The sequence below is a fragment of the Choloepus didactylus genome, chromosome 2 (assembly GCF_015220235.1).
Source record: "Choloepus didactylus isolate mChoDid1 chromosome 2, mChoDid1.pri, whole genome shotgun sequence".
Taxonomy (NCBI): domain Eukaryota; kingdom Metazoa; phylum Chordata; class Mammalia; order Pilosa; family Megalonychidae; genus Choloepus; species Choloepus didactylus.
The window spans coordinates 237,371,481-237,384,540 of NC_051308.1; positions in this window are offsets into that span (position 1 = coordinate 237,371,481).

Consider the following 13,060-nt stretch of genomic DNA (forward strand, 5'->3'; position numbering starts at 1 on the left):
GGTAACTGTGAGACAAGGATTTATGGGGTGAAGCGAGAGGCAGCTGCACTGGTGGATTAGCTACGCGCAGCACCATTTAGCACAGGGAGGAGGAAAAACATAGCGAATGGGATGGTGTCCTGGAGAGCCAGCTACCACAGCCCATATATTTCTGCCTAAAAGAGTTTTTATGCAACAACGCACTTGCTCAGCACGTCCACCGTGTGTTTACAGATGGGTTTTTAAAAGAATGTCTCCTCCTAGTCTATAAAGTCACAATTAGCTGAACCCTAATTTAGGAACATAATTTGCGGGTGCCAGTAGGACTGGTGTTGCACGGGCTCACTGGAAGCTGTGACTGTCTGCAGCGTGCTAATAGAGGGGGTCTGGCTTAGGTCTGGTATTGGGGTGGGGGAGTTTCTTGGGAGCTAGTGGGGTGCAGAAGGCAACCCTAATCTGGGATTTTGCTGCTTCAAAGCTTTACACTTGTTCTCAAATCCTCATGATATCCTGGAAGTAGTTTCTGATCATTTTTGAGGAATCTGCAAATGAGGAAATTTGCAAATGAGGAAACGGAGGCTCAGAGAGGTTCATTGACTTTTGTGGGGTCACACTGCCCTTAAATGATGGAGCTAGAGCCTGAGTCCTGAGCTGAGGGACCACGGATGTAAAGCCTCAGCAGAGTCCCCAGCACTATCAGGAACTTTGAAGTTTAACAGACCTGGACCCCACTTCCAGCCTCAATCCTCACTGCTGTACAACCTTGGGAAAGTTGCTGAATGACTCTGAACCTCATTTTCTCTCTTTATAAGATGAGGATGATAAAAGAGCTAACGACATTAAATGATGTGATGAGTATAAAGGGCTTTGCTATGAAAAGAACCCAGTAATGTAGGTTATGTTATCATCATTTAAAGAAGGGGCTAGAAGAAACTTCTATAGCAACTTCCCCAGCCCCTCTGCCTACCCTCGGCCCTCATTTCTTTTCCTGAAAACTCTGAATCCCTGGCTGAAGGGGAACAGATGCTCAATTATCCTACAAAGGGCTGCCTCCACTAGTGAGCCCAGGGTACAAGAGGTTTGCTGTTGGGTACAGCTGGGTACGAGGAGATGGCTGGGAGGGGCTACCCAGCTCCCAGGAAGCCCCTCCCCACAGCACCCAAAACTGCGGTGGGGGGGATGGGGGAGGAAACTGTGACTGGGGCGTCTGTTTTGGGCTCCCTGAAAAGACCCAGGGTGGGTAACGGGCTCAGGCCCCCAGCAGGGGAGGAAAACCCAGACGGGTGTTAGGGAGACCCAGCCTTGGGCAGGGAAAGCTGGGAAACACACTCTCCTCCCGGGCCTGTCCTTGTCCCGAGGGAAGCAAGAAGGCGATTAGACTCGAGTATTTTTAATCTTAAAATAAAAGTTGTTGCAGCTATTATAAAAGCCATCATACTCAATATGGAAAATTTGGTTAAGATAGAAAATCAGCCAGAAGAGACGAGGATTTCTTTTCCATCACCTAGTGACAATAGTCAACAGCTTTTGGAGTAATTCCTTCCATTTTTTCTCCCTGTGCATAATTTTCAATTCACTGGGTTGATACTGTACATAAAATTTTTCATCTTGCTTTTCTCCCACTCACTCTGATAGCACTTAAGTATTTTGCCAAGAAATGACAAACCCATTGTACATATAATTTTTAATGGCCAGATAATATTCCACAGAGTGGATCGGGTGTCATTTCTCTAGCCCATCTCCTGGGTTGTTTCTGGGAGGTGAGTAGACTTTGGGGCCGGCAGACGGGGCAGCAGGGGGGGCCTGCAGGGTAGGGTTGGGGCCGGAGCCACGTCCCCCCACCTGAGCCGCCATCATGTGTCAGACCTCGGCGTCTCCAAGTGCTTTGTCTTCATTGCTGACGGCTCTGCAGCGGCCAGGGCCCTGCCACTTCCTCTTTATGTCTCTTGCTCTCAGAGCTCTCTGTCAAGTGGCTAATGAACTGTAAACAGACACTCCACTGCTCCAGGGGAGCCCTCAAGGAGCACACAGGAACCTGGCATCTGTACAGCAAAGAAGACTTCAGGGAGGCAGACAACAGCCTGTTCCCGTGCAAGCCCCTCTGGGGCCAGGGAGGGGGTGCTCCCTTGCATGGGCGCTCCCTGCCAGGGACACAGGGGCCCGGGCTGCAGGGAGACAGTGGGGGGCACTCCCCGGACAGCCTTGACCTTCAGGCTCCTTTGCCAGCCTCAGAGGGTCCTGCCTGTCCCCACCTCTTTCCCCGCCAGCCAAGCAGCCAGCTGTCTCCAAACCTGGTTGTGATTCCATTCACCCTGGGGTTGGGTGCAGCGGGGGACTTTTGGAAAATGCAGATTCCCAGGCTTCTGTACTAAAGATTGGGACTCGGGGGATTGGGTGGGGACACCCTCAAAGCTCTGCTCAGGAGCCCTGTCCTCTGAGAGGTGCCATTTTAGAATTGCCCCCCTCCTGGCTTTGAGCTTAGTGCCGTTTGTGCTACTCAGGAGGTCGGATGTCACCTGCCCTGGTACTCTGGGTCCCTTTATGCACCATCTCTCTATTAGGCCAGGTCCCTTGAGGCCTGGCACACAGGTGTTCAGTGAACACCTTGCTGAAGGGTGGTATGTCACCAGCCAAGCATCAGGCACACGCTTTTCCCACTGTATCTTCTTTCATCCTCACAGCACTTGGTGACGTGGGCGCTTTCTTTCAACCCATTTTACAGATGAGAATGCTGAGGCCCAGCAGGGTTAAGTAACTTCCCCAGGGTCACAGGGCTTGTACAAGGAGACCCCAGGTTCATTCTTTTGCATGTGAATATCCAGTTTCCCCAGCCCTGTTCCTTCCCTATCCAGGGCTCACTTTTAAGAATGAGACAGAGGGGTGGGTTCAGCAGTCCCCTCACCCCTTCCAAAGTCCCCTCACCCAGTGACCCACATTCCCCCACCCAGCTTCTGGATATCCCACAGAGACACTGGGGGATCACGGTGCCTGCCCCCAGCCCCACTTCTTCAGCCCCAGTTGGGCTGTGTTTTAGGAAGCTAATAGAGCAAGCACCCCCCAACTACTCCCAACCCCCGAGTGTCCCCCATGTTTCCCCACCCCAGCGGCCTCATTCACTTTTAGCAACCACCCCTCCCCCACCTCATCTATCCACAGTTAATGAAATCCTGAGGTTTCCATAGACTCTTGGGCCCTCCAAGCCCTCTGGCTGCTTGAGTTTCTGGTTGATTCTGCAAGAGGGGACAAAGGCAAGTGCCGATCGGATCGCTCTGTTGTTGGAGGAAGAAAATGAATAAGCTTGAAATTCCCAGATCTGTCTGCAGGGACTCCCAGCCCCTGGTGTGCCGACAGCATCAGGTTGGTGGTGAGCCCAATGACGGGTCCCTTGGGGAAGGTTGGGGAGGCTGGGCTGGGGGGTGGGGCACAAAGGAACAAGGGGCCCCTCCCTGGCGAGGGGGTAGCTCCTCTGGTCCTGCAGAAGGGATGGAGGCTGGGGGCTGGCCCACAGTGAATGTGGTGGTGGGAGTAGGGGGTCTTTGGGTAAGAACCCACAGCTCAGGACCACCAGCCAGCTCAGGGCCTGTGTGTCCCCTGTGGTTTGGGGCCTTCTCTGAGGCAGGGAGTCTTCAAATGGGCCCATGAAGGAAGTCGAGGGACCTGAGTGCCTGAAATGAAATATGGATGAGACTTTTGCGGCCCAATAAACTGGTAGCGGGGGCTGTGGGCAGTGCTGGCTGGTGGCCCTGGGTTTTGTCTAGCCTGGTAATGGCCATTTTCTGTGACACCCACCCTATCACCTCTGTTCCCTCATTTTATGAGGTTATCATCCAAGATATCTCCTTGAGGGGGAAGGGGACAAAGGAGTGGGGTGAGGTCCTGGAGAGAGCTGGTTTCCACTCTGGAGCCCCTTTTTGTCTCCCTTCCTGCCCCATCCACCTACATCCCAGTGCCCGGCTCAGGGTTCACCACTCAGGCTGCCCAAGAATTTGTTAAGTGAGTCAACGAATAATTCCTGCATCCCATCTCTTCAAAAGCTTGCTCTTAGCCGGGTGTCAGCGAGTCACATGATCTAAATTAGTCCATGCTGTGGTATTAGCAGGCACTCATTCATTCATTCATTCATTCATTTGACCAACATTTACTTAACACCTTCTACGTGCCAGGCACAGTTGCTGTGGTCAAGAAGCTCACACTCCAGCACCCCTCTCAGGGAATTTTTTGGAGATAATTTCTTAACCCAAAGAAGCAACCCCAACAGTGGATGTCCCAGGTGTTGTGGCAGGTCAGTGGGAAGAGATGCTTGGCTGGGAAAGGGGAGGGGAGGTTTCCAAAGAGCTGCCCTGTTTGGGGCAGGCTGGGCAGACAGCTGAGGATGAGGAGGCTCCAGCGACTTGACCCAATTTGCCCTGGGCGTTGGTGGCCTCTGGGCTGTGGACTGAGATTAAAGGCGTCATCTGGCTGCTTTGGGAGCTTGGTATTGTGAACACCTGGTTAGGAGAAGCACAACCTTCTCCCTCCTGTGATCATCCCCTCCACCCCAACTCTGCGATTTGCTGCAGTCCCAGTGGGCTGGAGTTGGGGTGAGGCTTAATAAATATCATCAGGAATGGTGGGGCTGCTGGCAGGAAGAGGGACCTCAGCCACTGCGGGTTTTATCAGATGGATGGGTGTGATAGGACAAAACAGATGAGCCTGGCGTGTCCTTTCCTCTCCCTTCCCTGCTCACTAAAGGGGGTTTTGGCATCATCTACTTGGTTTCTTCCAAGACCTCACTCCCCTCCCCCTTCCAGGGAGGGCCCTAGTGTTACCAGACTGGCAAGTTGGATTTTTGGAAGATGGAATCAGGGCAAAAGGGGGGATAGCTGGAAAATCTGAAGCTTGGGAATTGGAGCCAGGGCTGGGGGGCAATTTGGAGGAAGGTCACACCAGAGAGGGAAGTAAGTGGAAGAAGACAAGGAAATTAGGAAGCTTTTCTGACTAAACATCCCCTTCCCAAGGCTTGAGATATGCAATTGAAGAATTTGAAATAGTTTTAAATAACTTTTTTGTTGCTGGACAATATGACTTCAATCATGGTGACACTGAACCATTTGGACCTTGGTTTTCGTTGGGTTGCGTTTCACTATATCAAAGAAAAGCCAATACCTACATGTGCTGAGAGTATTATGTACTGTGTATGCATAAAAATGATTAAGTGTCCTACATTTCATTTGCTAATGCCACTACTCTGCCTTTTTCTTTTTTATATTGTTAGTTTTTACTATCTCAGCCTGCTTTTTCCATCCCTTGCTCTCAGTGCTAACTAATAGAATTCCAATATTTGATCTTGAAACTGTAGGTCCTTATAACTGTTGGTAAAAGAAATCTTAACAATCTAAAATGTAAATAGTAATAATAATGATAATAATAATAATAATAATAATAATAAATGTTTCCACTTTCCCTGAAGCTACAGGAAAGCAGATTCTTGTCTGCATCCAAAATCCATCATTGCAGATGTTGCTTCTAACAAGAGTTTTACAGGACACCTGACTTCAGACATGACTCAGCAACACTCCATGGTAACCAAAGCGGCAACCCTCTTTTAAAATAGGCATGATTCTGATTGATTGTCTTATGTAATAATTTATTACCCTGGCAATTTATTTCAATTGGTGGCTCTGTTTTCTGAAAGGTGTAACTTCTTGTGATTTTCTTTGTAAAGCTGGAGAAGGGTGATCAGCACTGCCTCTTCCCCCGACACGAATGAGGGGGATTAAAGGCTGGGACTCTGCTAGGTTTCTTCTTGAAACAACGAGTGTGAGAGCCCAGGTCTCAATTAAATAATAGCAGTTTTCTTGTTGAATCCTCATATTAGCCCCTAGTGATGGGTGCTGTCGTTTTCTCTATTGTGGGGCTGAGAATGTGCCCAGGGACGCACAGCTGGCAGGTAGCGGAGGCAGGATTCTGAGCCCACGTTAGGACACTGGCCGTGCTGCCTGGGGGAGGGGAGCTCCACTTCCCCCAGGGGGTTGGTGCCCCTAGGAGGTGGGGACTGAAGAAACTGGGGTCTTCTCGAGAATGCAGGCCTTCAGAAAAGAGAGGAGGCAAACCTTGGCGGCAGGACAGCTTAGGAGAGCCTGGAAGGGAAGAATAAGCATAAGAAAGAACAAGGGCAGAATTCAGAGAATGAGACAGAGGCAGGATCCAGGGGGCTGCAGGGGTGGCAGAGAGTGGAGAGGAGCCCGGGGAGGGTGGAGGGGCTGTGAGAATGACCGGCCTGGGTCCTGTGGGTGAAGGAAAGAGACAGGGCTCTCAAGGCCAGCACCTGCTGGCATGGCACAATTACAAAGACCAGGTGAATGGTAAGCCCCGGACTTGGGCAGCGTGGAGGCCCTGCTTGGGGCTAGAGGAGCAGCCTGCTCACTGCACAGAAGGAGAAGAGGGGATATACAGAAGAGCCTAATAATACTTTAAACCTCTGCCCAGCCAACCGAGTCATGCAAGGCTCAGTACCTGGGGCTGCCCGCTGTACATTGCCTGACTTGCACAATCACGCTCCCAGGAATGGTGGTTGGTACAATCGAAAATGGTGGGCACCATGCACAGTTCTTCAGATGTTAGATCTACTCCTTGCCTGCCTACTCCTGATTCCTGTGGGAAACTAAGCCCTCCATGGGTCTCTCTTCTCTCCTGTCTTCCTCCTTCCCTTTCTTTTCTCTTTCTCTCCCTTCCTCCCTCCTCCCTCCCTCCCTCCCTACCTACCTCCCTCTCTCCCTCTCTCTCTTTCATACACACACACACACAGTGATTCCAATTATCTTTATCTACATCAAAAATTACCCCCCAAATTAGCAGCTTCAAACATTTCATTGTACTCACAGATTCTCTATGTCAAGGATGGTTTGGTGCCTCACCCAGGAGGACTTGAAGGCTAGAGGTAAGAATCAGGAGTCCCGTGTCTCCTAGTTATGCTGGTTGTCGGCTCAGACCTCAGTGAGGCTGTCAGTCAGGACACCTGTCAGAGCATGTGGCCTCTCCATGTGGCCCCTGCAACTTTGAACTTAAATGGAGGCTCAGGGCTGGCTCCAGAGGTGAGTGTCTCGAGAGGCAGAAAATGGAAGCCACCAGTTTCTTCAGACCTGGGCCCAGAAATGAGCAGTGTCACTTGTGCCATATTCTATTGGTCGAGGCAGCACAAGGGCTATTTCAAGGGGAAAGGACCATGAGATTGGAGGAGTGTTGTCATATTGTAAGAAGAGCATGTGGGTGGGATGTATTGGGAGGGTCGTCTTTGGGAAACACAAGGCACATACTCTCTTTGTGGTCTTGGTATGCTTGTCAATTGCAGTGTCCCTCCAGCTCCCTCCAGGAATGGTCTCCCGGTCTGTGGTGGTCAATCAGATTACCCCTTCCCTCTGGCAATAGTGAAATCAGGGATGGACATATGTCCCAAGCAGAGCCAGTTAGAGCTTTTCTTCATGCTGATCTATGGATTTGGGAGAGGAGTAATTTTTCTGAGAAGATGAGAGTCTGGGCCTGCTGGTGACCCTCTTGGCTGCTGGCTGGGGAAAGCCAGCCTGCAGAATGGTTCCAGGCAGAGGCATCTGCAAAGCTGAGAGTTGGAGAGAGAGAGGCAGAAGCTGCACCGCATTGCTGGAGCCTTTGGACCAAGTCAGGTCCCACCCCTGTCCTGTCTAGGATTTTCAACTTTCTGACACTACTGAAATAATTCTTAACAATAGAGCAAGGTACTGTGGTAGTGAAAGGGTCAGGATTTTGAACCCCAGGGCTCATTTTATAGAGGAGAAACTTCCTCCATAGGGGAAGCCGAACATGTCATAGGGGAGGATAGTGGGAGGCTGCTTTGGGGAGCTCTCCATGGAGTATATCATCCCATCCCTTCCTCTCCTCCCACCATGTTTTTATCCTCCAAAGAATTCAAAAATCCCAGAGAAGACCCAGAAGTTGGGCAATTGACGGTAGCTACTTTCTAGTATTGAGATTTAAATCTCCCCTAGCACTGGTTTCTAGGCAATAACATGGAGATCATGATAAATGAAATGATATTTGTGAAACCCTGAGTGCAGTGCTATACACAGCAAGCTCTCAATGACTGGAAACAGTTATGTGAGCTCTCTAGCATAGAGATGGACATCTCCCTGGGCATCTCCAACACAGCCTCAACCCTGCCCAGGATTTTCTTGGTGCAGACTGTGGAACCATTGGAAATGACAAGAGATTCTCTTGTGGATTTTTATGTACATGGGAGAGTGGTAATTTCCATGACAAACTAGACTCACACAGGCACCATGCAGCTCCCTCTGACACCCAGGAGCTGCAAAGGGACCACCTACTAAATCAGGACCATTGGATAAGGCCCAGAGTGTCCACCTCCTCTCCTTCCCCATGCTAATGAGCTGAGAGATTCCAATTACGAGCCCAGCGGAAAGGCCTGGCCATCATGGAATTTGCCAGTGGCCTTGAAACCAAATTAGCAATGGATATAGAGAGCTATGTGGAGCAACAATCCTCTCCAAAACCACAGTGCACCTCCTGCTGCTGACCAGAGAGGCTGAAGATCTGGGGCTCAGCAGGGGTTGGGAGGATGCGCAGGGGATGTCTGGGAAGAGGGGTGTAATACCTTGCAGAATGTGCTACTGTCAGCTCCTTCTGTAAGGGTTAGAATTTACCGGGGTGAGTTGTAATGGGATCTAAGCTCACTCTGGCTCAAGCTGTCTGTAAATTTGTGAATGGCCCCATGTGACTACAAGGTCTCAGTTTTCTTATCCTGAAAAAATGGGCACAATGATACATGCTTTTTGTCCTTCCTTGGGGTTTTGTTTGGACCAAGGTAGATACTTGATTGTGAAAGCAAAAGGAACTTGGGGAATAGGTCCTGGGGCCATTCAGAGATTTATGGACTGCTTGATCTGGAGGATCATGGAGTTCAATCAGCCCCTTGTTTTACAGTTGAGAAGAACAAGACCCAGGGAGAGGTCTTTGGGTGAGTTAGTGAGTGAGATGGGACTGGGCTGAGGGCCCTGATGCTAAACCAAGTGATTTTTGTTTTTTTCCCTCATTTTTCAGGTTGTGACTTTCATGGCCCTCGTGTGAATTCCCAAGCACCTACAGATGGCAAGCCTGGTTGGGTAGAGCCACACTCTTGCCCACTGTGCACATGTGGACTTCCTGGTCCTCTGGCTGGTCTGGGAAGCCATACCCCTGTTGGATTAATGCTTACATATCACACATGTGATGCTTTTGTTCACTGTGTAGTTGATAGTGTATGGCCTCTCCCGCTGGCATCCCATCAGCATTAGCCCAAACTTCCCACTGCTGTGGTGAGATTTGTTTCTTGGATAATGAGGCATGAGGAGGTCCTTCTTTCCCAAGTGGTAGCCCATGACTTGAAACAGATTGAGAAGAACTGGCATAAAAGAAACAATAGAGTCTATTGTAGAGGAGTCAGATAGCACCACTGCCCCTTTCAGAAGTCCCCATCCATTCATTCATCAACAATAAATAACAAAGCCATGATATGTGACTCTGCACATGTTTTCTCATTAATATCCCACACATGAATGGCACTGGTCACTAGAAAGGCTGGAGGAAGAGAATGTGGGTGACTCAGTGATGTTTGCCCTTATTTTGGAGATAAAATTGCATGCGGTGGTGGTAGTGGTGGGGGAGCAAGGAGGGATTATTATCCCTATTGTCTCAGCAAACCATTGCAACAGCTTCACTTGGTCTCCCAGCATTCCCTTCCTCCTCCCCAGTCCACTTTCCATATAGAAGCTAAAAGAAACCAGATTGTTTTCAAGAATAAATCAGATCACACCACTCCTGTATTTAATATCCAAACTCCTTGTATGCATACAAGGCCCTACAGGATCAGATCCCCTCCTACTTCTCCAAATTTATTCCTTTCACAGTTCCCCTCATTTGCTATCCTTCATCCACACTGGCCTTCTTTCTATCCTTTGAACATGCCACATTTGTTTCTAGCCAAAGCATTCTCACCCAGTCACTGGACAGCCGGTTACTATGATTGTTTTCTCCATAGCTCTTACAATGAACAGAAACTGTCCTATTTATTCATATATTTATGTGTTTATTGTCTTTCCCTTCCCACTAGAATGTAAACCCCATGAGATCAGGGAATTTATTTGGCTCATCACTGTATCTCCAATGCTTAGTACAGAGTAGGCTTTCAATTAATATTAGTTGAGTGAATGAACTAATTGATGGTGGCTCATGTTTTAAAGGGAACATTTAAAAATAACCTCCCTTTTCGCCCTCAAAGAGACGAAGGTATGCTTGCATCTAGGTTTCAGAGGGAAAATAAGCTGGGTCCCAGGGGTTCTGTTCTTCTACCCGTGTATTCCACTGACAATTCTAAATATAAGAAACCCCGTTTACCTGGGCATTTCCTGAAGTGGTGCTCCCTTGGGGGAACACCTAGACTGTAGGAAGGAGGTAGTGGAGGAAGGGAGGTAATGCTGAGTGTTTTCCAAACCAATATTCTCATCACACATACATTTTTAATGCTGTCAGAATTTAATTTGTTATACAAAGCTGGAAGCAGTAGCGTTGTGTGTAAATAGCAAGCTGTGGGAAGATTGCTCTCCACAAATACCTTTTGCCAACCCAGTTCATTTTCATATCTATTTAATACGCAAGTCGCTGTCCGTGGTGCTGAAACAATAAGCTTAGTCCCGTCTCCCTCTTCTCGAGAAGGGAGGTGGGGGTGGGTGAGCTGTCTGAGGTGCTGAAACAGCCGCCTGATGCTGCTCGGCCGCTTGTGGTCACCGCGCCCCGCCACGGTTGGGGCACACTGCAAAGACAGCTGCTGGAAATCACAAGACTGCACCATAATTCAGTCTTCATTTGGCATCTCTTGAAATTCATCCAGGAGATGCTGCAGCAACTGCCCTTTCTGTTCTAGGGAGAGTGGCAGGTCTACAGATGAAGATCCCTTTGGGCAGCTCTTTGGGGCATGCCCAGCCTCAGGTGTGGTGAACCACCTAAAAAATGTCGTGAGAAATGGCAGAGGAGCTACAGATCTTGGTTTACAATCTCCACCCACCAAACCGCTTGCCAGCCAGCCTTGGACTGCCTGAGAAGCCCATGTCTCAATATCCCCACGTGCACGATGGGCATATATGTTCCCATTTTCCTCAATGTGGAAAATAAGGCACAATCTCTGTGAATATTGTGACCCCCAAGAAGTGATGAAGATGAATTAAATTTTGGAGTGATAGAGTGACCATTTAAGAATATTTATTGAAAATTTTGAAACATCATCTATATAAAGTATACAAATCTTAAGTGTACAGCTCAAAGAATGTGTGTGATTTCTGTGTGTGTGCATCCATGTAACCACCAACCAGATAAAAATACATAACATTTCTGGTACCCCAGAAAGGCCCCTCATGCCACCTCCTGTCAGCACCTTCCATCAAGTGTAACCACTTATCTGACATCTGTCATCAGAGATTAGATTTTCTTGTTCTTGAACTTAATATAAATGGAGGCATTCAGTATGTACTCTTCTGTGTCAGGCTTCTTTCATTCAACATTATGTCTTAAGATTCACTGACGTTGTATATCAGCAGCTCATTCATTTTTATTTTTGAATAATGCTCCTTTGTGTGAATACACCACCATTTATTTATCCATTAATGGGCATTTGGGTTATTTCCAGTTTGAAATATTATAAACAAAACTGTGAACATTCTTGTTCAATTTTTTTTATGGAAAAGACACTCAGTTCTGTTGGTTATATACCCAGGATGGGAATTGCTGAGCCATATTGTATACAAGTTCCCAAAGTGGTTGTACCAATTTATGGTCGTTAAAAAAAAAATTCGTCCTTCCTGATTTTGTCTTTCCTGTGTTCTCTTGATCAACAGAGAAGATGTTCTGGGGTCAGGTTCTGGTTAAATAATTGTGACTTTAGATTTTTTAGGGTATTTTATTGATCAGTATTGATTAGATGAGACTATTCCCTATTAACTCCTGCCTAGAAACCAGAGATGTCCCTCTTTTGGACATTTTTTTTCTCTTTGTTTACCACCATGATTGACTCCTGTCCTGGAATCTGAATGAGATGATGCAGGGCTTAGAATGCATAATCTCCCCTTCTTCCTCCGCACATCAGGCTGGAACATTCCCGAGAGAGGAACTTGGCTGAGAAGAGATCAGATGATGGTCTTCACTCCAGTTCCGTGGGGGAATTCTTGGAGCATCAGACACACAGGACATTTAAAATTCTGCAAGGAGCTTTATGCTCCAAAACTGGTGGGGAGATGGTGGGGAAAAGAGTAAGCTCCTTCTGTTCCATTCCTCCTCCTTGCCTTTCCCCAGATTATATGTGATTTGGGGCAATATATCTACTGCTAATATATACTGTTTAGGCATTTCTGGAGTTCAGACTGAGACTGTCTTGCAGACAGCTCAATAACCTCAAGGGCACACAGAGGGTATTTTGTAGGCTGCCCTAAATATTGATCCATTCATTAGAGGATCCAGAGCCCAGAGTTAACCTCACTTCTTGGCTGTCTTCTCTGACACTGAGGTCATGAGTTTTCCCATTATCACATTTAATCCTCTGTAAAATCTCTCCCTCTTTTTTTTTTTTTTTTTTTTTTTTTTTTTTTTTTTTTTTAACACTAGGCCACAGTCATTCTCCTCCTTCCTTTCCTCTGGACCTCTTTCTCCCTCTCTGCTTCTTCTCCTCCTTCCTCCTTTTGTTTGCCATACCATTTAGAAGAAAGATCTCTGGATCCAGAACAGCCAAAATGGGTGATGTTGAATAAAATGTGGCTCCTATGTTCTCTTGAGATAGAGCCAAAGGGTCTTATAGCCCCTTTGGAGGCAGCAATAGAGACGAGTGATGTTTTGTGCTTCGTGAACTGAGAGCAATCAAGGCTATGCCAACAGGAACCATAGACCTTCCACCCTGAGTTGGTGTCAGGGGTTGAGCTCTTGGCTGGGCTGAGAGCTAAAGGACTCAAAATTTAGGTTAAAGAGGGGAGGAAAGAACATATTTGTGGTATACCTTGGCTTGGGTTCCCTTGGCCTGGAGAGTTGGGGGTCA